Consider the following 26,667-nt stretch of genomic DNA (forward strand, 5'->3'; position numbering starts at 1 on the left):
TCCTGTCTTCCCAAAGCTCTGCCTCGAACCCAGGTTCTCGGCATCGTGAGGCAGCAGTGCTAACCACTGTGCCAACGTGCCACCCTCTGCCTCGACATTCTAAACCACTGTATAGCAGCAATGGCTGTTCTGTTCACATTATCAGTTAAAAGTAATTACACTCCACACAGCACTCCTGCTGGCTGGAAACCTTCATATTCATAGAGTCAAAATGTTCATGAGCACTACTGAGCATAGTCTAATCCCCTTTGATCTTTGCTCATGTTTACTTTCCTTGCTAAATTTTGCAGAGGAATGTCAGGTGAAGATAGTTTAATTAATATGAAACACTGATTTGATATTTTAGTGTGTATTATTTTAAATCTTGATGACAGCTGCCTGAAGGGTGTTTGTATGGCAGAAAGTCAAGAGGTTTCATGTATTTTTGAAAACTTTATTTAGCTTACCAACTGTCATGAACTATGGGAGGGCATCCTAATCTGAATCACCAGTTCATTAAATCCCTACAGTTCAGAAGGAGGTCATTTGGCCCATCAAGTCTGCACCGACCCTCTGAAAGAGCATTCTACTTCGGCCCACTCCAACGCCCCATCGCTGTAATTCCACATAACCTGGACATCTTCATAGTGGTATATAATTTCACTTTTGGAATGGTGTGAGGAGTCATTTGAAACCCCAGTTGTCCTGTAACAATTATTAAAGACTATTTATTTATATAATCATCGGTTTGTACCGGGTAGGCTGGATGATGGGTTCCGGAGATGGCAAAGGGCAGGAATTAGAGGGATGGGGGATCTATTTATTGATGGGAGCTTCCCCAGCTTGAAAGCTTTGGAGGATAAATTTAAATTGCCAGCAGGGAGTGGTTTTAGGTATTTGCAGGTGCACGACTTCCTGAGAAAACAGGTTCCGGCCTCCTCGCTGCTGCTGCCACGGGGGATACAGGATAGAGTAGTTTCCAGTGCCTGGGTGGGAGAGGGGAAGGTATCAGATATTTACCAGGAGCTTTCGGAGGCGGAGGAAACTCCGGTGGAGGAGCTTAAGGGCAAGTGGGAGGACGAGCTAGGAGGAGAGATAGAGGCTGGTCTGTGGGCGGATGCCCTAAGCAGGGTTAATACATCCTCATCATGTGCCAGGCTTAGCCTATTACAATTTAAGGTAGTCCACCGGGCACACATGACAGTGGCTCAGATGAGCAGGTTTTTCAGGGTAGAGGACAGGTGTGCGAGGTGCCCAGGAAGCCCAGCAAATCATGTCCACATGTTTTGGGCATGCCCGAAGCTTAGAGGGTTTTGGCAGGGTTTTGCTAAGGCAATGTCCACGGTACTCAAAACACGGGTGGTGCCGAGTCCGGAGGTAGCGATCTTTGGAGTGTCGGAAGAGCCGGGAGTTCAGCGGGCGAAAGAGGCTGACGACCTGGCCTTTGCCTCCCTGGTAGCCCGGAGACGGATCTTGTTAATGTGGAGGGACACAAAGCCCCCGAGTGTAGAGACCTGGGTTAGTGACGTGGCTGGGTTTCTCAGTCTTGAGAAAATAAAGTTCGCCTTAAGAGGGTCAATGGTCAGGTTCACCCGGAGGTGGCAGCCGTTCGTCGACTTTCACGGGGAAAATTAAAATGTCAGCAGATGCAGTATTCCAAAGGGGTGGGGGGAGAGGGCCGGATTATTGTTTTTTGGTTGGGGTGTGTGAAGATTGGGATGTGGGTGGAAATGTTTATTATACCATGTTTATGTCATTGTTATTGTTATTATTATAAAAACTTGCAAATACCCAAATAAAAATATATTTTTTTAAAAGTTAAAGACGATTTATTAAATTAAAGGAAAGGCAAATACACATGAACAGGACTACACAACTCTAAGACAATTAAGTATATAAATCACGAAAACATACACAGTTTATGTGAAATGTATTCCTTGTTCCAAAACGTAACGACTGAATCCCTGAACTCCTTCAGACTTCCCCTTTCCCCAAACAACATCCATATTAAATAAATCTATAAGTCAAATCCATCTTATAATTCCCACACAATACAGGACTGATAATCAAATTTGGGAAATGTATTTTCCTGGTCCAGTTAAGATATTTAAACTGTCTTTATGAAGGTTTGTGCACTGCCTTGACCCTCAGACTTAGATGCCTATCCTCCTGGCTGTGAGTTGTGGACAGTTAGATGTAAACTGGCCTGCATGTTTCTGGAGGTGCTGACAATTATACCGTTTTCCCCTTGATGTACCGTCAATTACCACAAGACAAGAATGGTGAAACAATCAAGCTTTATTGCACAAGATGTTGTGCCTCCTGCAGCTGGAACCAGAATGGGAGCAGCGCAGGAGAGCATACACTTTTATACGCCGCCTGCTGGGAGGAGCCAGCAGGCAGGGATTTACCATTGTACCTGTAATAGAGTAGCAGTACCGTAATACATGTAATGTGCTATTAGTGGTGTTTACCACATTCACTCCCTGTTTAAAAAGAGTCCGGCGGGGGTGAAGAAAAACATTACAGATCGAGTCTGTCTGGGGCTCTGACCCTCCGCTGCGATCGCCTCAGTCCTGGTGGTGATGTGGGCGCCGACATGGTCACCTGCGACTCCGGGAGCGTGTTGTCCTCTTCTTCGCCACCCCTTAGTGGATCCAGTGAGGGGACGGATCCTGCTGGGGTGGGGGCTGCGGTGAGGTTTGCTGGTGGGAGGGTGGGTGGTGCAGGGGTGAATGAGGCAACCGGGGGGGGGGGGGAAGGAGCGGTATCAGGTCGGGGTTTGTGGGTGGGGACCCAGCGGATGCCAGGTCCCGGAGGGAGACTGTGTCCTGTCGCCCGTCGGGGTGTGCCATGTAGGCGTACTGCGGGTTTGCATGGAGGAGGTGCACTTTCTCAACCAAGGGATCCAATTTATGGTTCCGCACATGGTTCTGGAGGAGAACGGGTCCAGGAACTGTTAGCCATGTTGGGAGCGAGACCACGGAGGTGGACTTCCTGGGGAAGGCAAACACACGTTCGTGAGGGGTCTCATTAGTAGCGGTGCACAGGAGCGACCGGATGGAGTGGAGCGCGTCGGGGAGAACCTCCTGCCAGTGGGAGACTGGGAGGTTTCTACACCGAAGGGCCTGGAGGACGGCCTTCCAGACCATCCCGTTCTCCCTCTCCACCTGCCTCTTTTCCTGGGGGTTGTGGCTGGTCGTCCTTCTCGAAGCGATGCCCTTGCTAAGAAGGGACTGACGCAGCATCACTCATGAAGGAGGATCCCCGATCGCTGTGGATGTAGGTGGGGAAACCGAACAGGGTGAAGATGCTGTGCAGGGCTTTGATGACCGTGGCAGAAGTCATGTCGGGACATGGGATGGCGAAAGGGAACCGGGAGTACTCATCAATTACGCTGAGGAAGTACACATTGCGGTCGGTGGAGGGGAGGGGCCCTTTGAAGTCCATGCTGAGGCGCTCAAAGGGGCGGGAGGCCTTCACCAGGTGCACTATATCTGGCCGGTAGAAGTGCGGCTTGCACTCTGCGCAGACCTGGCAGTCTCTGGTGACGGTCCTGACCTCCTCAATGGAGTAGGGCAGGTTGCGAGCCTTGACAAAATGGAAGAACCGGGTGACCCCCGGGTGGCAGAGGTCATTGTGGAGAGCCCGGAGTCGGTCCACATGTGCGCTGGCACATGTACCGCAGGATAGGGCATCAGGGGGCTCATTGAGCTTCCCCGGGCGATACAGGATCTCGTAGTTATAGGTGGAGAGCTCGATCCTCCACCTCAAGATCTTGTCATTTTTGATATTGCCTCGCAGCGTACTATTAAACATGAAGGCAACCGACCGTTCGTCAATGAGGAGGTGAATCTCTTGCCGGCCAGGTAATGCCTCCAATGTCCCACAGCTTACACAATGGCTTGGGCCTCCTTATCGACAGAGGCGTGCCGAATTTCAGAGGCAAGGAGAGTGCGGGAAAAGAAAGCCACGGGTCTGCCCGCCTGGTTGAGGGTGGCGGCCAGAGCTACGTCTGATGCATCGCTCTCCATCTGAAAGGGGAGGGTCTCGTCGACTGTGTGCATCGTGGCCTTGGTGATGTCCGCCTTGATGTGGTTGAAGGCCTGGCGGGCCTCAGCCGTCAGGGGAAAAACTGTGGACGTGATGAGTGGGTGGGCCTTGTCCACATAATTCAGGACCCACTGGGCGTAATACGAGAAAAACCCCAGGCATCGTTTCAGGGCCTTGGCTGCTCTGAGGTAGCCTTCAAAGCAGGCTAGCCAGTGCTCGAAGGCAGACGTGGCGTTGGCTGCGTGAGAGCTCAGCTGCAGGCGATCAGGCTTGATTAGGAAGTCCATCTTTGTAAAATCTTGTGCAATAAATTGATGTACTGTCAATTACCACGAGACGCGAATGGTGAAACAATCGAGGCTTTATTGCACAAGATGTTGTGCCTCCTGCAGCTGGAACCAGAATGGGAGCAGCGCAGGAGAGCACACACTTTTATACGCCGTCTGCTGGGAGGAGCCAGCAGGCAGGGTGTGATAATACCAGGTATTGCAGTACCTGAGAGGTGAATGACCATTGGCTAGACCTAGGAGTCTACCATTGGCTAACGTACATAGCCCTGCCCTGAGAGGCGGAGTATAAGAACCCATGCCGTCCCAGCAGCCTTCACTTTCTGTATCGAAGCTGCTGGGTACAGTTCTAGCTGATTCAAGCCGATTAGATATGACTCCCCTTGTCTCGAGAGTTATTGATTGTGCATCAATTTAATCAGCTATTACTTCTGAAGGATGGATCTCCGCATCAAGCCGGCGTGCCTTCAGCTCAGCCCCCACGCAGACATCTCCGCTGCTACTTTTAAGCGTTGGCTGGCGTGTTTTGAGAGCTACCTCAACACGGCTGCCGACACCCCCACGGAAAGGCAGAAAATACGCCTCCTACGCTCGCGGGTCAGCCCTGCGACCTACCTCTGATCGAAGGGGCGGCGAACTATGCTGCAGCTATGGAGCTGCTAGAAGGACATTACATCCATCCACTGAACCAGGTCTACGCCCGTCACCTGCTGGCAACTAGACGGCAGAGCCCAGATGAAACACTGGAAGACTTCTATCGGGCACTAATAGTGCTGGGCCAAAACTGCGGCTGCCCAGCAGTGACGGGGAACGAGCACACGGAACTTTTAATTCGGGACGCTTTTGTGGCAGGTATGACTTCCCCCGACATCCGCCAAAGGCTCCTTGAAATGGACACACTGGGCCTCACTGAGGCACGGGCCCTGGCAGGGTCCATGGACGTTGCGTACAAGAACGCACTGGCTTTTGCCCCCGCCCGCACGGCGCCCCCCCTGGGCTGCGTGGCACCCCGCAGCGGCAGCCCCCCAGACTTACCCGCTAACCCCGCAGGCCTGCGCAGCAAGACGGCCTGCCACCGCCGCCGGCTAACGCTGCTTCTTCTGCGGCCAGGCGAATCATCCGCGCGCGCGCTGCCCGGCCCGCACAGCCACCTGCAAAGGGTGCGGCAAGAAAGGCCACTATGCCGCGGTCTGCCTGGCCCGCGCCATGGCCGCGGTCTCCAGCGACTATCAGCAGCCTTTCTTCAAGGTCCTGGCCGTCCAAGGCCCACCGCAGCCTTTCTTTCAGGTCCCGGCAGTCCAAGGCCCACCGCAGTCTTTCTTTCACGTCCCGGCAGTCCAAGGCCCACCGCAGTCTTTCTTGCAGGTCCCGGCCGTCCGAGGCCCACCGCCGCCCTTCTCTCCCCAGGCAGCATGCGACCCGCGGCCGCGGCCATTTTGCCCCCCGGCAACCACGCTGGATGGATGGGCGCCGCCATTTTGTCCCTCGCCGCCGCCATCTTCGGAATCCCCGTCCCCGGACTCCATGTGTGACCCATGGCCGACGCCATCTTGGATGGGGCCTCAAGCCCCCAGCACAGCTGACTACACGCTGCCCGACCAGAACTCCCCCTTGCTGCAGCTGGCCTCCGTTACCCTGGATCAGAGTCGGCCCCGGACGCTAGCGAAAGCCACCACAACGATCGCCATCAACGGCCACATGACGTCGTGCCTGATCGACTCCGGGAGCACGGAAAGCTTTGTTCACCCTGACACGGTAAGACGCTGTTCTCTTGTCACCCATCCCGTAAAACAAAAGATCTCCCTGGCCTCCGGGTCACACGCAGTGGAGATAAAGGGGTTCTGCCTATCGAACCTCACTGTCCAAGGCAGGGAATTCCGCAATTTCCGCCTGTACGTTCTGCCGCACCTCTGCGCAGCCACCCTTCTTGGGCTGGATTTCCAGTGCCACCTACAAAGCCTGACCTTTAAATTTGGCGGCCCTATACCCCCCCCCTTACTGTCTGCGGCCTCGCGACCCTTAAGGTCGACCCGCCTTCCCTGTTTGCGAACCTCACCCCGGATTGCAAACCCATCGCCACCAGGAGCAGACGGTACAGTGCCCAGGACCGGACCTTCATCAGGTTCGAGGTCCAAAGGCTGCTGAAGGAAGGGGTCATCGAAGCAAGCAACAGCCCCTGGAGGGCTCAAGTAGTGGTGGTAAAGACCGGGGAGAAACATAGGATGGTCATCGACTATAGCCAGACCATCAACGGGTTTACGCAGCTGGACGCATACCCTCTTCCCCGTATAGCCAACCTGTTAAACAGGATTGCGCAATACAAGGTCTTCTCCACGGTGGATCTCAGGTCCGCCTACCACCAGCTGCCCTTCCGTCATGGGGACCGCCAGTACACTGCCTTCGAAGCAGATGGGCGGCTCCACCACTTTTTATGGGTTCTCTTCGGTGTCACGAACGGGGTCTCGGTCTTCCAGCGTGAGATGGACCGAATGGTTGACCGGTACGGCTTACGCGCAACGTTCCCGTATCTTGACAACGTCACCATCTGCGGCCATGACCAGCAGGACCACGACACCAACCTCCGAAAATTTCTCCAGACCGCAAATCTCCTTAAGCTGACCTACAATAAGGAGAAATGCGTGTTTAGCACCGACCGTCTAGCCATCCTAGGCTACGTAGTGCGAAATGGAGTCATAGGCCTCGACCCTGAACGCATGCGGCCCCTCATGGAGTTCCCCCTCCCTCACTGCCCCAAGGCCCTAAAGCGCTGCCTCGGCTTCTTTAGCTATTATGCACAATGGATCCCTAATTACGCAGACAAGGCTCGACCCCTGATCCAGTCCACAACCTTCCCCCTGTCGACGGAGGCCAGCCAGGCCTTCTGCCGCATCAAAGCGGACATCGCAAAAGCCACAATGCGCGCCATCGACGAATCCCTCCCCTTCCAGGTCGAGAGCGATGCGTCTGACGTAGCACTGGCGGCCACCCTCAACCAAGCGTGCAGGCCCGTGGCTTTCTTCTCTCGCACTCTCCATGCTTCCGAAATTCGCCACTCAAAGAACAAAGAACAAAGAAATGTACAGCACAGGAACAGGCCCTTCGGCCCTCCAAGCCCGTGCCGACCATACTGCCCGACTAAACTACAATCTTCTACACTTCCTGGGTCCGTATCCTTCTATTCCCATCCTATTCATATATTTGTCAAGATGCCCCTTAAATGTCCCTATCGTCCCTGCCTCCACTACCTCCTCCGGTAGTGAGTTCCAGGCACCCACTACCCTCTGCGTAAAAAACTTGCCTCGTACATCTACTCTAAACTTTGCCCCTCTCACCTTAAACCTATGCCCCCTAGTAATTGACCCCTCTACCCTGGGGAAAAGCCTCTGACTATCCACTCTGTCTATGCCCCTCATGATTTTGTATACCTCTATCAGGTCGCCCCTCAACCTCCTTCGTTCCAGTGAGAACAAACCGAGTTTATTCAATCGCTCCTCATAGCTTATGCCCTCCATACCAGGCAACATTCTGGTAAATCTCTTCTGCACCCTCTCTAAAGCCTCCACATCCTTCTGGTAGTGTGGCGACCAGAATTGAACACTATACTCCAAGTGTGGCCTAACTAAGGTTCTATACAGCTGCAACATGACTTGCCAATTCTTATACTCAATGCCCCGGCCAATGAAGGCAAGCATGCCGTATGCCTTCTTGACTACCTTCTCCACCTGTGTGGCCCCTTTCAGTGATCTGTGGACCTGTACTCCTAGATCTCAGTCGAAAAGGAGGCCCAGGCCATAGTAGAAGCTGTGCGACACTGGAGGCATTACCTGGCCGGCAGGAGATTCACTCTCCTCACGGACCAACGGTCGGTGGCCTTCATGTTCGATAATGCACAGCTGGGCAAGATTAAGAACGACAAGATCTTGCGGTGGAGGATAGAACTCTCCACCTACAATTACGAGATCTTGTACCGTCCCGGGAAACTGAACGAGCCTCCTGATGCCCTGTCCCGCGGCACTTGTGCCACCACACAAACCGCCTCCGAGCCCTCCACGAGGACCTCTGCCACCCGGGGGTCCCTCGTTTCTTTCATTTCGTTAAGACCCGAAACCTGCCCTACTCCATCGAGGAGGTCAGGACTGTCACCAGGGACTGCCGAATCTGCGCCGAGTGCAAACCGCACTTCTACCGGCCAGAGAGAGCGCATCTGATAAAGGCTTCCCGTCCTTTGAACGCCTCAGCATGGACTTCAAAGGCCCCCTCCCCTCCTCCGACCGCAACACGTACTTCCTGAACGTGATTGACGAATACTCCCGGTTCCCATTCGCCATCCCCTGCCCGGACATGACCACGACCACCGTCATCAAGTCCCTCCAAAGTATTTTTACACTGTTCGGTTTCCCCGCATACATTCACAGTGATAGGGGGTCCTCCTTTATGAGCGACGAACTGCGTCAATTCCTGCTCAGCAAAGGCATCGCCTCCAGCAGGACGACCAGTTATGACCCCCGGGGAAACGGGCAGGTAGAAAGGGAGAACGGAACGGTCTGGAAGACCGTCCTGCTGGCCCTTAGGTCCAGGAATCTCCCAGTCTACCGCTGGCAAGAAGTCCTCCCAGTGGCCCTTCACTCCATTCGGTCTAGCTCTGTACTACCACAAACCAGACACCTCACGAACATCTCCTTGTTTTCCCCAGGAAGTCCTCCTCCAGGACCTCGCTCTCCACCTGGCTAGCGACACCCGGACCCGTCCTGCTGCGGAAACAGGTGAGGGCGCACAAGTCGGACCCCTTGGTCGAGAGGGACCACCTGCTGCATGCCAACCCCCAGTACGCCTACGTAGCGTTCCCCGACGGCCGCCAGGATACGGCCTCCCTTCAGGACCTGGCGCCCGTCGGAGCCCCACACGCACCCGCACCATTGCCCCCCCCCCCCCCGCAGCACCTGACCGGAGGGTCAGTACTGCCGCCGGAGCCCCTACCCAGCGCCGAACAGGCACCGACACCCCCTATAGGTGCCCCTCCCCCTGCCCACCTTTCGCCCCAACAGCACCGCCTAGGGGTGACGAAGCTGCCTGGGAGGAAGACACCATGTTCCCGGAGCCACAACCGTCGGGGCCCCACCAGGATCATCGCCGAAACTCAGACGCTCCAGAAAGACGACCAGGTCACCTGATCGTCTGATTGCTGCACCATAAACACTTCTTCTGTTACCCTCGACATCACGGTACCTCCATACCTGGTCCTACCATGCAAAAGGCGACAGTAAAGCTGGCCATCACCCCGCTGGGTTCCTTTTTAACAGGGGGTGAATGTGGTAATACCAGGTATTGCAGTACCTGAGAGGTGAATGACCATTGGCTAGACCTAGGAGTCTACCATTGGCTAACGTACATAGCCCCGCCCTGAGAGGTGGGGTATAAGAACCCATGCCGTCCCAGCAGCCTTCACTTTCTGTATCGGAGCTGCTGGGTACAGTTCTAGCTGATTAAAGCCAATTAGATATGACTCCCCTTGTCTCGAGAGTTATTGATTGTGCATCACAGGGATTTACCGTTGTACCTGTAATAGAATAGCAGAACCGTAATACATGTAATGTGTTACTAGTGGTGTTTACCACACCCCTTTGATTCTTTATTCTGTTTTTTTGGCGTTCTGTTTCTCCCAAGTTCCTTGACTCTAGAAATTAGCATGTGTATACCTCCACTGATCTCTCAGTTGTTTATTTAAGCTGTTTCTACTAATATGGCGATTTATACCTGATTCTTCTAGATGCCTGCTAATTTTGGTACCGGGAAAGTTGTATCTCATAATGCTTTTGAATGATGGCTACTGCTGTCGCTAGGCAGATTACTACCTGTTGCTGGGCAGATCGCTCCGATCATGCCTTGTTAAATTTGTGTTACTGCGGTTACTAAGCAATCGATGACACAACTAAACCCACAGGCCCTGCAAACCAGTGTTGTTTTCAATAGTTCTCCGGCATTAAATTGGGGCAACTTGTTTTCCTTGCCTACTAAAAAGCAATCAGGAAATTCTGGAATCTACTACAAAAATACCTGAGAACACTTCTGCCGATGTTATGAAGGTGACAACTGCATTCAAACACTGTGGCAATGACTCATTTCAGACAGTCATTGATGACTTCTAACTCAGTCAGGACATAGTTGAGATATTCATTCATCGGTGACTAGCACACAGGCGAACTGAGGACTTCTTCCAGTGTGGCTTCACAGCAAGGCACAGTGATGTATGGTCATTCAACCTTACAAAGTTGCTTGGTTTTCCAAGGTCGAGGGTAGAACAACCGGTGCTTACTTTGTTTTACAAGCTGCGACAGTCAATCCACTCCTCAACTGAAAAGGCGTCCACTTCTTGAATGTGCAGATTATGTGTGACCACCTGCAAAGCATATTAGATATTAACAAGGAATTTGCTGGAAGGTACTTTGCCCTGTTGCTTCACAGCGCCAGGGATCCGGGTTCAATTCCAGCCTTGGGTGACCGTCTCTATGGAGTTTGCACGTTCTCCACCCATCTGCCTGGGTTTTGTCTGGGTGCTCCGGTTTCCTCCCACAGTCCAAAGATGAGCAGGTTAGGTGGATTGGCTATGTTAAATTGTTACTTAGTGTCCAAAGTTGTGCAGGTTAGCTAGGGCTACCAGGTTACGGGGATAGGGCGGGAGTGGGCCTAGATAAGGTGCTCTTTCGAAGGGTTGGTCCAGACTCGAATGACTCGAAATGGCCTCCTTCTGCACTGTGGGGAGTCTGTGGATCTATGTCAAAATATATTTATCCTTTAAATGTAACGCTGTCTGAGCTATTTGAGAATGAAAAGTGTGCCAATAGATGGCTTCACCCAAGCACCTGATTGAGACCAGTGCATAATAATTACATCCTTTCCTATTTGAATTTAATCTCCATGAATAACAAAGTCTAGCAGAAGTGAAAATGATCTTATAATAGGTATGGAAAGTGAACAGAACCCAACCTATATATTCCCATCAAGGAGCCCTAGCAAAACTGGAGCCAATGAGAATTAAGGCAAAATCTCTCCATTGGTTGGAGTCATACCAAGTACAAAGGGAGATGATTGTCTTAGTTCCAGGACATCACTGCAGAAATTTATCAGGTTATTGTCCTTGGACTAACCATCTTCAGCTGCTTCATCACTGACCTTCCCTCCATCATCAGGTCAGATATGGAGACGTTCGCTGAAAAATGCAGTTTTCAGCACCAATATGCTGTCAGTGGGGGCTGTCAATAGGGCTAAGCACAGGGCTAAATCGCTGGCTTTGAAAGCCGACCAAGACATGCCAGCAGCATGGTTCGATTCCCGTAACAGGCGCCGGAATGTGGTGACTAGGGGCTTTTCACAGTCACTTAATTTGAAGCCTACTTATGACAATAAGCGATTTTCATTTTTCATTTCAATAACATCTGAGGGGTTACCAGTGACCAGAATCTTAACTTAGAAATACTGTGGCCACAAGAGTAGTTTAGAGGTTCACAAATCTGTGGTGAAAAGGTCACCATATGAATCCCCAAACTCTGTCCACTATCTACAAGCCTAGGGTGTGATGGAATACTCTCCACTTGTCTGGATAAATGCAGCTCCAACAACACTCATGAAGCTTGACACCATCCAGGAGACAGCAACTCTTGATTAGCACCCCATCCATCGTCTTAAATATTCACTCCCTCTACCACCCGCGTGCATGATGACAGCAGAGTTTAGTATTTACAGGGTGCACTGCAAGAGCACACCAAGCCTCCATTGACAGCACCTCCTGAACCCGTAACCTCTAGCAATGGCAGCAGACTCATGAGAACATCACAAACTGCAATATCCCCTCCAAGCTACACACCGTAGTGATTTGAAAATATATGACCATTCCATCACTGTCGCTGGGTCAAGAACCTTGGCCAGGATTCTCCGAGCCCGCGCCAGGACGGAGATTTCCCGGTCACGCCGGAAACTCCCGCCACACTCCGACACCGGGACGCCATTCTCCGGCGACCGGAGAATTGGTGCCAGTCGCGCGCGTGCGGTCGATGCGTCGCCGGTCGAGGGCCACTGAAAACGACTCCCGCAGCGATTCTCCGCGGTGAACTGGCCAAGTTACCGCCGAGTTCGCCGGCGTGGTTCCAACCTGGTACCACCCAGCGGGAGCTCCGACCCGCTTCCGCGGTGGCCGTCTTGGTGGGGGCGCGGGGGGAATCAGACACTGGGGGGGCCTGCACGACGGCAGGCCCGCGATCGGGGGCTACCGATCGGCTGGCGCGCACAATCTGGAGGGGGCCCACCTCCTTCCACGCGAGCCCGCTGTGTGGCTTCGCCATGCTGCGCAGCGCCAGTGCTGAAACAGCCACCACGCGCATGCGACAGCGCGGAAACGGCCACCATGTGCATGCACCAGCGCAGAAACGGCCACCACCGCATGCGCGGACCAACGGCAGCAGTGCAGGCCCGCATATCAGTGTCAGAGCAGCGCTCAGCACTCCGGCACCGTGCTGGCCCCCTGTGACCCACTGAATCTCTGGGCCAAGAGGCCCGTGGACGCCGGCGTCAACACTTGGCCAGGGTTTTGTTGAATCGCGTCCCTTGAATTCTCTTCCTAACAGTACTGCGTATATCTACATCACATGGACTGCAGCAGTTCAAGGTGGCGGCTTATCCCTCAACTTCTTAAGGTCAATTAGGAATGGGCAACAAATGCTGGCCATGCGAGCGACACCCATATCTCAGAAACAAATCAAAAATAACAAAACCTCCTTGTTGAAACTGCATCATCTCAGATGTTGCTCTTGGATGAGGTGGAGGTACAACACATACACAATGTGGTGGTTAAGACTTTCTTTTGGAAAGCCCTACCCCTCCTTCTTCTGCACAGAGCTTCCCCTCTCTGTCGTCCCCGCTCCATTTCCCAGCTCAGTTAGAATCCCAGAGCCACTCAGTATGGACAAGTGACCAGGTCCTCTGCCCTCCCTGAATGGATGCAACAACTCACCAAAAACAAGCTACTTCCACAAAAATTGCCACAGTAGAAACAAGTCACAGGCATCTAACCTGCAACTTCACTGAGCGTCCTTTAAAATGGCGCCAGGGTGCGCCCTTCGTGCAGCTGAAGGTCGATTCAACTAGTGTGTGATTATCACAGGTGTTCACTGGATTTGGGTGGTCCAAGTGTCAAAAACATGTGCTAAATCAGTGGGAACACTTGTTTGATACCACATTCCAAACACCCCTGATGCTTCTGGCATGCCCACCCCAGTGCCCTTCCCAGCATGGAACACCACGTGGGCCACACCAGAGTGCCCAGAAGCACTGCGTGCACCTTCTGTAGACTTTGGTCTTTCAGTAATATGAACAGCAGTCGTGCGACGGGGCAGATTTTGTAGCCATTTTTAAAAATGAAACATGGCGTTAACATTTGATCATGACTGTATTCCTTTCTAGGATTATTAACATCGGGAAAAAAGTTTCAAAACAACGTTTTTAAATTATAAAGTACAGATTTCAGCACTGTGCGTGCCAATGCACCCCCCTGACCATGAGGTGTACCAAAGGCGTAGAACTTGGCTGTTTTAAATGTTCAGTAACAGCACAGAACTTTGTTTGCACATGTAGCCAGTGTAAAATATCAGGTAATCTGGCACTACAGATAAAAAGTCCATTTGTTTGTAAATTTTAAAAGGTCTATTTTAACTAAGGTATCCAAAAGAACTTGGCACAGGGAGATTTAAAGACAAAAAAGCTTTATTCTCCCAGCCACCATGGGAACAAAACAAGTTACTTGGTGATTTGCCAAGCATCTGTGCATTTTGTTTCCCTTATTTGCCCAAGAAGGCAGGCTGAAAATGTCTCTTCTTTTCAAACACAAATCACTAATTGTCTCTTAATCTTTATTGGCGCACAAGGAGAATTAGAGTGACCAATATTTTCATGGTAACTTTCTATAGTCAAAGGTATATTTGGAAGCGTTCTCCATCCAAGGTTTCAGTTCAAAAGACTTGAATCGCGTCAACTCTAAATCGCAAGGGCTTTGTACTTCTTTTTATATAAAAGGGGAAAACCACTGGCGAAAAAAAATAGCCAGTTGTTTTCCTAAATTTGTCATTTCTTTTTTAAAAGGCATTCTGGTCAAACAGACAACAGAAAAGTTTACAGATTCAGTTTGCAGCGAGGGATGTATGAATGATTTAGAAATGCCTGACAGGCTAATGAATATTACAGTCCCAAACTGCGTGGAATTTCAAACAGACTTTGCTAAACTTGGCCACAGATAATAAAGGGCATTCTTCAGCATCTTTCTGGCTTTGAAGAGTGGCAGCAGGAACGCCATGGTCTGGATTGCTTTAGCAATGAGCAAATGAGATTTAGAGGTCTCAATAAATCACAGCTGTTTCTCAGAAACCTGTTCAAAGTGTTGTGTGCCTCTGTTATTTTAGCACATACACAGAAGTGTAGAACACATTCCACTAACCAAGTAGCAGGGAATGGTAAACCACCTCTTTGCCATATATGAGATTTTATTGACATCAGATGAGGCTTTTTAAAGTATTATAGCTGATTGTCCCTGTGCTGAAGTGAGTCCCTTAGTAGTTTCATATCTTTCACAGCTATAAATAGGATTTATTCCATTACAACTTAACTTAGCAACAGATATTCACATTGAAAGCATAAAATATTTTCCACTTTCTGTGTAAACTGTTTAAAATTAAGCTTTTGGGAGAAACAGAACGCCAAAAAAACAAATTAAGCTTTGCCTAACATTTGCCTGGCTGTGATATAATTACAACTTCATATGCACATATAAGCCGTATGGTGCATTTTAGCTTAAGCCCTGCCAAAATACTTTGCGTGAACTTAATTGCATTAACCCATCGGTCAAGACTACTTACTGGCTGAAATTCTCTGGCCATCGGGATTCCCGGAGCGGGATTGTCTCAGCCCAGGCCGGGCTGGAGAATCGCCAGTACGGGCACGAATCGCACGACGATGCCCCGACGCTGGTTCGCCGATTCTCCGGAGAGCGGAGAATCGGTGCCATTGACGCCAGCGCGGTTGGCGCGACGCTGGTCGGGGGCCGCTCTACGCGCCCCCCCCCGCCGATTCTCTGCCCGGGATGGGCCGAGCGACCACGCAAAAGAACCTGAGGCCCACCGGCGCCGTTCACACCTGCCCTTACCCGGCGGGACCTCGGTGTGCATGCATCCAGTGGCAGCCTGGTTGGGGGGGGGGGGAAGAGGGGGCCTCTTTTGTTCACCGCCGGCCCCTGTAGCCCTACGCCATGTTGCGGAGGGGCCAGCGCGGAGAAGGGAGCCGCTGCACATGCTCGCATTGGCGCCGGTCCCACTGTGCATGTGCAGACTCGTGGCGTCCATCTGACGCCGGGGATTGGCAGCTGGAGCGGCGTGGGTTGCTCCAGTGCCGTGCTGGCGCCCTGTAAGGGTCAGAATTGCTGCTCCTGAGGCCATGTTGACGCTGCTGAGAAACGCGACGGCGTTTAGGGCGGCGTCAACACTTAGCCTCAGGATCAGAGAATCCCGCCATCTCTTCCCGCCGGCAGCCCACTCTGCTTGTGGGTTTCCCGATGGCATGGGATGGCTTCAGTGGGAAATTCCATTGATCAGCGGTGGGAGTAGAAAATTCCGCCACCAGCAAATGGCGCGCCGCCGAGAAACACGTGGCTGGGGGACCGGAGAATCCAGACCATTATATGGTAGTTTGGTAGAAAATGTTGTTCCTTGATGACAATAGTGTTATAACCTGCCTACTTACCATTGGCTGGGGACTAATGACAATCCCACAATCCTGTGGGAGTATGAGCTTCCCCAATGAGGTGGGCGGAGAAACCATTAGTAAACTCCTAGTATAAATAAAGCTGGCCAGTTTAGGAACCAGCAGGAAGAAGTGTGCAGCAAGGGAAGTCGCTGCTGCTGTTGTATATATATGTTATTGTAAATAAATGTTATTACTTTGTATCCTTAAAACTCGTGCTGGATTCTTCGTGGCCCTCACAAAACTGGCGACGAAGGTTAAAGTGAATAGCTGTCTACACCGCTGAAGCCATCTCCCTGGATTTTTGTTGGATACAGGTTGGAAGTTGTTTTCTATTATACCATGCCTCTGTACGGACGTTTGGATGTTTTTGATGCTGCGCTGGAAAGCTGGAACCAGTACACACAACGGATGCGTTACTATTTCCGGGCAAACAATATCACCGAAAACGAGCGCCAGGTGGTCATATTGCTCACCGCCTGTGGCCCGCATACGTTTGGGGTGATTAGGAGCCTTACGTACCCAGCTGCGCCGGACACCAAAACGTTTGATGAACTTGTGGATATAGTGGGGCAACATTTTAACCCAACCCCGTCCACGATAGTCCAGCGTTACCGGTTTAATACCGCTGAGAGGACCCCTGGAGAATCCCTTGCCGATTTTCTATCCATGCTATGCAGGATTGCGGAGTACTGTGACTATGGTGAGACCTTGTCAGAAATGTTACGCGACCGTTTGGTTTGTGGTATTAACAATGCGGCCACCCAGAGAAAGTTGTTAGCTGAGCCAACATTGACTTTTCAACAGGCCATTCAAATAGTATTGTCCCGAGAGAGCGCAGAACGAGGAGTGCAGGAGCTACAGGGAATGGAAGTGCATGCCTTGGGGCGCAACCCCTTCCGTCTGAAAACGTCCCCCACACTCCTACGGTACCTTGGGCGAGGCAACGTCCGGACCGACGACAGTGGCCGTCGGACATTCCTCCCCGAAGGGAGCCTTCTCTAGAACCAATGGATGAGGAGTCATGTCCGTGTCAGACTTGTAGGCGCCGACCCCGTCGCGGACGGCTGTCCTGGGGGCGCCAGAGGCGCCATCGTTCTGACCGAAACTGGGACCAGCCCAGGGGCCGTAACTGGGACCAGCCATGGGGCCGTACCTTCCATGTGGATGAACCTGCGGCGACTACTCCTGAGGACGTGGAGACGGAGGACGACTGCCTGCAGTTGCATTGTGTGGCAGCTCCCCGTGTGGCCCCCATTAAGGTGACAGTACGGGTCAATGGCCACCCGCTTGAGATGGAGTTGGACACTGGCGCAGCGGTCTCCGTGATCGCCCAGAGGACATTCGACTGCATCAAGCAGGGTATACAGACCCTTACATTAACCGACTCACAGGCCAGGTTGGCCACCTACACGGGGGAACCACTGGGCATTGCAGGAACTACAATGACCCCTGTTGTTTATGGATGCCAGGAGGGGTGTTTCCCACTTATCGTGGTGCGCGGACACGCGCCCAGCCTGTTGGGTCGGGACTGGTTGCGCTATTTGCGGTTGCAATGGCAGCACATCCTCCAAACAGTTTCTGAAGGGTTGACTGAGGTGCTAGGACAATACCCAGATGTATTCCAGCCTGGTTTGGGGAAAATAAAAGGGGCCGTAGCCCGTATCCAAGTCGAACCAGGCGCCACGCCATGCTATTTCCGGGCGCGCCCGGTGCCTTACGCCTTGCTTGAGAAGGTAGAAGGGGAGCTCACTTGTTTGGAGAGTTTGGGTATTATCAGGCCCGTCCGTTTTGCTGACTGGGCAGCACCAATTGTACCTGTAATGAAGCCAGATGCCACAGTTCGCTTGTATGGCGACTATAAACTTACAGTGAATACGGCTTCCCGACTCGACCGATATCCAATGCCTCGCATAGAGGATCTCTACGCGAAGCTTGCAGGTGGACTCTCGTTCACAAAATTAGATATGAGTCACGCCTACCTGCAGTTGGAGCTGGACCCTGCCTCCCGACCATATGTAACGATTAATACACACCGGGGCCTGTATGAATATACATGGTTGCCCTTTGGAGTATCCTCTGCCTGCGCAATTTTTCAACGTGTTATGGAGGGCATTTTGAGAGGTTTACCACGTGTTGCTGTCTACTTAGATGACGTTTTGATTACAGGGACGTCGGAGCAGGTACATTTGGAAAATTTGGAGGCTGTCCTTAGACACCTTTCGGAGGCTGCAGTCCGTTTACGTTGCACAAAGTGCGTATTTCAGGCAAAGGAAGTAGTCTACCTAGGTTATCGGGTGGACCGCGAAGGTTTGCACCCTGTCGCAGAGAAGGTGCGTGCAATTCAACAGGCCCCCGCCCCGACTGACACTTCGCATCTTCGTTCCTTTCGCGGCCTCGTAAACTATTACGGGAAGTTCCTCCCCAATCTGGCAACTACGCTGGCCCCTTTGCACCTTCTGCGAAAGAAAAATCACACCCGGGTTTGGGGTCAGCCGCAAGAAACCGCTTTCCGGCGGGTAAAGCAACAATTGTCATCGTCTGGGTTACTAACCCACTATGATCCTGGAAAACCTTTGCTCGTCACATGTGATGCATCCCCGTATGGTATTGGGGCCGTCCTGTCCCACAAGATGGAGAATGGGGCTGAGCGACCGATAGCTTTCGCCTCCCGCACATTGACTGCAGCGGAGAAGAAGTACGCGCAGATCGAGAAGGAGGGCCTGGCAGTGGTTTTTGCGGTGAAACGCTTCCACCAGTACGTGTATGGCCGCCATTTCACTATCGTGACTGATCATAAGCCTCTGCTGGGACTTTTCAGAGAGGATAAGCCAATACCGCCCATTGCTTCCGCATGGATCCAGCGCTGGGCTTTGTTGCTTGCTGCATACGAGTATTCTCTGGAGCACAAACCAGGTACGCAGATAGCAAATGCCGACGCACTGAGCCGATTGCCTTTATCGACCAGCCCCATGTCGACCCCCACGACCGGTGAGGTGGTTGCAACCCTAAATTTTATGGACACCTTGCCTGTCATGGCATCACAGATCCGTGAGTGGACCCAGACGGAGCCAGTCCTGTCAAAGGTTCGGCACATAGTCCTGTATGGTGGGCAGCATAGACAGCTCCCAGGCGAGTTGCGGGTATTTTCCTCCAAGCTGTCAGAATTCAGCGTGGAAGACGGCATCCTCTTGTGGGGGACGCGTGTGATTGTCCCGGAAAAAGGCCAGGAGCTGATACTAACAGACTTGCACAATCGGCATCCAGGTGTGACCAAAATGAAAATGTTGGCCCAGAGTTATGTCTGGTGGCCAGGCCTCGACACCGACATTGAGAAGGTGGTCCAAAACTGCTCCATTTGCCAGGAGCATCAGAAGCTTCCGCCGGCCGCGCCCCTACGTCACTGGGAATGGCCAGGGCGGCCTTGGGCACGCTTGCATGCAGATTTTGCAGGCCCTTTTCAAGTATCCATGTTCCTTCTATTAATTGAAGCCCAGTCTAAATGGCCAGAGGTGCATAAGATGTAGGGGACAACGTCCTGCGCAACAATTGAAAAGATGCGTTTGTCTTTTAGTACGCATGGCCTCCCCGAGGTGCTGGTCACGGATAATGGCACTCCATTCACGAGTGAGGAGTTTGCGAGGTTCACGAAGATGAACGGCATACGCCATATCCGCACTGCCCCTTACCACCTGGCTTCAAATGGGTTGGCAGAGCGCGCAGTGCAGACATTCAAAAGAGGCCTAAAGAAGCAGTCTTCCGGGTCGATGGACACGAGACTGGCTCGCTTTTTGTTTACGTATAGGACCACCCCCTATGTGGTGACTGGGGTAGCTCCCGCAGAACTCCTAATGGGCCGGAGGCTTCGTACCCACCTCAGTATGGTTTTCCCGGACATTGGCGCAAAAGTACGCCGCACACAAGAACGGCAGGGGCAGGGATTTTCTCGGCATCGGCCGATTCGGCAGTTTGCGCCCGGTGACCCAGCGTTCGTTCGGAATTTTGCTGGTGGTGCCCAGTGGGTTCCTGGTGTAATCTTTCGCCAATCGGGCCCTATATCTTACCAGGTGCAAGCCCAGGGTCGTCTCCAGCGCAAACATGTAGACCACGTTCGGTCCAGAAGACTATCTCCTCAAAAGAGTCCCCGCCCCCGGAGCTCATTTCTACAGCCGCAGAGACCAGAGACAAGGGAAGGTAGTCCTCACAATCTTCCACTGGTGCTTCACTCGAAGCCTGCGCAGGGCGTTACAGAACCGAATGGAGATAGAGACGCTGACATGACGGAGGCAGCGGACTCTGACTCCGAGGTGGAGACACAGGATGCATCAGAGGGGGAATCCTCGGGTCCACGGGCCGTGGATGTACAACCGTTGCGCCGTTCATCACGGAAGCGCCGGTCTCCGTCTCGTTACACGCCGCCTGATCCAGCGGCGCGTGCAAATGGTGTCCGGCCTGCGGCAAAACGAGTCTGACGCCCTCCTTCGCCAGGGTCTTCGGTGGATTCCTTGGACTTTGGGGGGGGGAGGGATGTTATAACCTGCCTACTTACCATTGGCTGGGGACTAATGACAATCCCACAATCCTGTGGGAGTATGAGCTTCCCCAATGAGGGGGGCGGAGAAACCATTAGTAAACTCCTAGTATAAATAAAGCTGGCCAGTTTAGGAACCAGCAGGAAGAAGTGTGCAGCAAGGGCAGTTGCTGCTGCTGTTATATATATATGTTATTGTAAATAAATGTTATTACTTTGTATCCTTAAAACTCGTGCTGGATTCTTCGTGGCCCTCACAAAAAATAGGTTAATACTAAAACGTATTACTGCATGAATAGAAATCTAGGCACCAAAATAGAACCACGGCTTTTCACTAGGGATTAATGGCAAAATAACTTCCAACTTCAAATTGAATCAGAGCATAGTTATTCAGGCTTTATTTAAGTCAACATGTGTAGATATGTTCAGACCTGTAAGGCGCAGCCAGCTGAGCTAATGTGCACCTTCTGTCCATTTTTGATCTCATCTGAAATCTAAAAGACCAGAAAATACAATTGAAAGAATCCTGGGGGTGCAATCTACCCGAATGGAAACTGAATCCCAGAACAAGCACATTTAGCCGGGTAGAGAATGACCCCAGAGAAAGGGAAATAAATACTCCAGAGAGAGGTGAACAATATTCAAGCACACAACAAGATGGCTGCCAATCACGTCAGTGCAAAGAAATGCATGAGCTGAAGATAAATGTTCTATAGGAAAATGTTCACATCACAGCTAAACTGAAAGAGTTGAAGGCCAAGATTCCAGCTGAGTCTATACCTTTGAAAACATACGGTTAACTGAAGTCTTCAATTAACCTAGCTGTGTGAGATTTGACCAAACAAATTCCAGAGACAACACAAAGATACCAGGAGGAAAGAATGACCTACAATTCCACAGTAGGCAACTTAACGTGAGAGTTGAAAAAACTCAACCAGGTATACCACGCGCAACCGCAAGTATAAACATTCACCTAGCGAAGTTGCTCCTTCACTGCAATCAGACAGTCGGGGAGGAGGGATCTCACCAGCCTTACTGAGTACAGAATTACCATTGATGCCAGAGCTCCAGGAGTCCCCAGCAAATGCAATGGAACAACAGTCACCAGGGTCAAGGAAACAACTCTCCAGATGAAGAATGTCACCCAGAAGAACAGTCAATGTACACAAATTCCTTTCAGAGATCGGCAAGATTTAAAGACAATGGCTGGAATTCTCTGTCCATTGCAATTCACTTTTCCTGTCGGCAGCGCACCCCTGCCCCTGGGTTTTCTGGAGACGTATGGCGGTTTCAATGGGAAATGCTATTGACAAGCAGCGGGAAGATAGAATCCCGTCACCAGCGAACGACGCACCGCCGAAAAAAACGCACTCTGGGACCGGAGAATTTCGCCCTATGTGTACAATGCATGTGCAGAAACTAATTGGTAGGCCAAACAGTTGTTAATACTTGGGAAGAGTGAGTGCATAGCAGGATCGTGCATGCAAATGTATCTTTTGTTGGATCAGAAAAAAGGGCATGTTTGTATCTTTAGTTCAGTATGAAAGGGAGGATGTTTGGATTTTGAAATGTAACCAGTATAACACTCCAGGCTTTCTGTCGTCATGTAACCAAGCCATGAGGAGTCTGCCTCTGGGGGTAGACATCTTAAGATCAGTTGAATAAAGCCTCTCACAGAAACACATCCCAAAAACTAAAGAGAAGCAGCAATTCTTCAGCTCTAAATTAGACCACCTTTAACAATATTTGCACTTAGCTGACCTCATCTAGTAACACGCAACATTTTGTTTGCACAAACATTTTTTCTAGGTGATCCGCAGGTGGCAGGAGAGGGCAACCCATGTGAGAGAATCTTAATCTCCAAGGAGTAGAGTACGTTGTGACCAAGTGAGAATATAAAAATACTGGTAAATGCTAAAACCCAACCCACCCACTTCTAATTATAATGGGGTCAGGTGGAGATGGTGATGGGGGTTTGAGTAGGGGTGGGGTGGGATGGGGGGGATGGCAATGGCCAACCCACCCATTCCTAGGAGGTGAGATTGTTACCAAAATTTCCCAAGGTGACCGTGTGTTTTCATTTTAATGCCACTTTTACTTGTAATGCATGGAAGCTAGAATGCCCACACCATGGGAATTCCATCAGATAAAAGGAAGTTAGAATGACCGATCCATAAGGTTAAGTGCCTTCATTACACTTCTGGTGGATCAGCAGGAGCATTAATGTTTCCTGGGCCCAATAAACATGTTTCAACCTTATCAAAGCCCCATCATTGGCTGCCCCATCACACCTTCTTTATGTTAAGTTAAACCCATCCCACAACGTCCAATTAAAGCCCTTTGTGGTATTTTTAAAGCATAGGTTTGCAGACCACAAAGGTACAAACAAACAAGATCTTTATCAGAAAGGTGTTTTCTCACAGGCTGCTAGAATAGACTGACTGTTAGTTCACTCAACTGCCAATGGCGTCATCGGCACATCGCGCGATCGAACTCTTAATGTCACCTTGTTGCAAATAGGAACAAAAATGAATACACAACATCTTTTCTCCCCCATGATATCAAGTCCTACTCCCCTTCCCCCACCATTACCCTGATTTGTACACCAACCTTCAGTATCTGGGTAAAGCGTTGTCGAATGTATTCTTGATTGACCGAGCCCCTGCATTTTCTTCTCTTTTCAGAGTGTTCCGGTAGTCTTTATGGTAGACTTCTCATTTTCTTACAGTCTGAATGCAGAAGGTGGCATTGAAGGTGGCTTCAAACCAAATAAGCTGGGGTAGTAACTGCAATGAAAGATTAATCTAATTCAGGAAGGCAGGAGCAATTAGCTCATGGCAGCCATTTGGTAATGGAGACCAGCTGCCCTCTTATATTTGCAGACTCCATCTGAATACTTCCAAGTCTAGGTCCTTCTCGTCTAGTGGCATGTTAATTTGGAGCCAATTTACATTGTAGTGGAAAACAGGAATTGAATTCTGAGTGTGTTTGTCAATATGAGGAGGACACAATTGCAGATCACGGGTCTCACTTTCCTTCCTGAGAGGGATTATCGATATTGAAAACCTCAAAAAAAAATAAAGAATATTACACAAGTGAATACTTGGCAACACAAGCAGTTAACAGCTTGAGCGCAGTCTTTGAAGCTGCAGTGTTAAAAGAATGTACAATACTTGCCAGTATGTTTCCAGTAATTCTGCTCTTTCCTACTTTTAAAACCCCCACTTTAAAAATCGCACTCAGTTTGCAAACAATTGCCCTGCAGGATTTTCGTGTTCAGCTTAATTCAATCCAAATTAAAGTTCTGGAGATGATCTGTGCGTTTACCTTAAACATTTGCGTGCACAGCACCACCTCTGAACTGTACTCTCTTGCAAAAAGGTTTTGTTGTCCATATGTTACTACATTCCTTTATTATTCTCCAAGGCATTCATACTAATACGCACTGTGTATTGAGAGCAGAAAGGTTTTCCCTTTAAAATTAGTACTCAGTGTAATATACTCTAATTTGTTGATTAATATCCAGACTCCAGTTATATTTCGGCTGGAATATATTTATCTGATTGGGCCTTTCATAGCAGCTCAGTCAGTCGAATCTGCATATAACTGTTTATTATAGTCATTATGAACCCTATTCCAATCCCAGTTCATTTGCAGCAAAATCTCATTGAGTGGAATAGATTGGAAAAAGGTCACTTTTAATGCAGACTTTACTCAACAATATCTGTGGGACTTCCATTATCCACCACAATGGACCCTGATGGATACTAGAAATTGGTGGATAATTAAGAAACCCCAATTATAGATAGCTTTGGGCCATAAAGCATGTTACACATAGTGGAATACAATAACAAACTCTGGTTAACCTTCATTGGCCAGGAAGATTATTTTGTGTCAGGGGTGAGGAGAATGTTTTTTAGGGAGATTCACAGAATAGTTATTAGGGAGCTTTGCAATACAGAAACATCTTGTCGGCAATTTTGTTTTGCAAAAATTCTGCTTGGTAATCAGGAAGGTGGAGGTGAAGGGCAAGTGCAATAAAACATTGATCTATGGTAATCCCACTTTATTGTTCCCCAGGGAGATAGCCAGCCTAAAAGGCAGTGCGTTAACAAACACATGGCATTTTCTCCTCTTTTCTGTTGGACTTTTCTCCATCAGAATTTCATCAAGTCATATGCTTTTGGAGCCTGATCCTCAACAGAGTAGAATTCCAGTCACGTATTTCAACAATCAGCAATGAGGCTGGAAAAAATATTCAACTTTATTTTGAAGTTACCAGTTCCTTTCATCCCAGTCCCATTGAAACACCATCTGCAGCTGAAAGGGTCGATGAGAATTTTTCAGCAATGCAATGCTCTCAGCTGGTCACTTGAACCTAAATGGCAAATCTGAGATTGAGTTATTTTTTTCTTTGCCTCATGATATGTGGCTTTTGTTCAGTATCTTTGCTGAGCTACATTATCAAAGAGTTATCAAAGAGTGGTGAGGCCGTGGAATGCCCTACCTGCAACAGTAGTGAACTCGCCAACATTGAGGGCATTTAAAAGTTTATTGGATAAGCATATGGATGATAATGGCATAGTGTAGGTTAGATGGCTTTTGTTTCGATGCAACATCGGGGGCGAAGGGCCTGTACTGCGCTGTATCGTTTTATGCTTTATTGGCACTGGTTCATAAATGCCTTAATTTTAAAATTCTCGTCCTTGTTTTCAAATCCCTCCATGGCCCCGCCACTCCCTATCCTGGTATCCTCCTCCAATCCTGCAACTTTCCAAGATTCTATATTCTTGTGTGTCCCTAATTTTAATCACTCCGCCATTGGCAAACATGCCTTCAACCTCCTGGATCCCAGTTCTGAAATCCCCTCCTCAAACCTCTCCCCTTCTCCACCACTCTTTCCTCATTCAAGACTGTTATTACACTGAACCAGACCCCTCAAATTTTTGGTACAATTCAGTTAAGAGCCAGTAACATTTTGTTTAAAGTAGAAAAAGTTTGAGATCCCAGGTAATTACAAAGAGAATAAAGCCACAAGGTTCCACAGTTCTTAAACAAACAAAATAAACTTTACTGTACAAAGTCAGAAAAGTAAAATAATTTACAATATCTATCTTGTACTCTGACATTCAGAATTAACGTGAAGTACATTGAAGTAACAGGCAAACTGTGGTCGAACACATTGCACTACACAATACATGGCAGATGCAACTAAGACACACCCTATGGATTTCTCAGTAACCCAGCCAGACGTCAGTATCCATTGTTAGTTACACAATCTTGTTTAAACCATGACTCCCTAATGAGGGATTGCAACCTTCACTCTTCCATTTCGAAGATCAGCCTCATAATTCCCTCCAAAGCTTGCTCCGAATTGACTGCCTCAAAAACTGTTCACCGCCTAGGGTTACCAACCTCTGAAAATTCTTCCAAACTGCAAAAATCCTTAACCTACCGTATAACAAGGATAAATGCGTGTTTAGCACCGACCGCCTAGCCATCCTCGGCTACGTAGTGCATAATGGAGTGATAGGCGCCGACCCTGAATGCATGTGCCCTCTTATGGAGTTCCCCCTCCCGCACTGCTCCAAGGCCCTGAAGCGCTGCCTAGGTTTTTTTTCCTACTATGCCCAGTGGGTCCCCAACTATGCAGACAAGGCCCGTCCACTGATCCAAGCCACAGTTTTTCCCTTGTCGATAGAGGCCCGCCAGGCCTTCAGCCACATCAAAGCAGACATTGCAAAGGCCACAATGCACGCCATCGCCGAGTCCCTCCCCTTCCAGGTCGAGAGCGACGCGTCCGATGTAGCTCTGGCGGCCACCCTCAACCAAGCGGGCAGACCCGTGGCCTTCTTCCTACGCACCCTCCACACCTCCGAAATCCGCCATTCCTCAGTCGAAAAGGAGGCCCAGGCATTGGTAGAAGCTGTGCGACATTGGAGGCATTACCTGGCCGGCAGGAGATTGTCTCCTCACGGACCAACGGTCGGTGGCGTTCATGTTCAATAATACACAGCGGGGCAAGACAAAAAAAACGAC

General features: G+C 50.3%; 1 long non-coding RNA gene across 1 annotated transcript in view; it reads right to left on the bottom strand.

The window, feature by feature from the left end:
* Window positions 1–23,476, bottom strand: part of LOC140387740 (uncharacterized) — a 78,498-nt gene extending 55,022 nt beyond the window's left edge. The window contains exon 1 of the long non-coding RNA XR_011933991.1: window positions 23,239–23,476. This is a non-coding gene — a long non-coding RNA (uncharacterized lncRNA). The remainder of the gene's footprint in view (window positions 1–23,238) is intronic.
* Between the last annotated feature and the right edge of the window lie 3,191 nt (window positions 23,477–26,667).

This window comes from Scyliorhinus torazame, chromosome 13 (assembly GCF_047496885.1).
Source record: "Scyliorhinus torazame isolate Kashiwa2021f chromosome 13, sScyTor2.1, whole genome shotgun sequence".
Classification (NCBI taxonomy): Eukaryota; Metazoa; Chordata; class Chondrichthyes; order Carcharhiniformes; family Scyliorhinidae; genus Scyliorhinus; species Scyliorhinus torazame.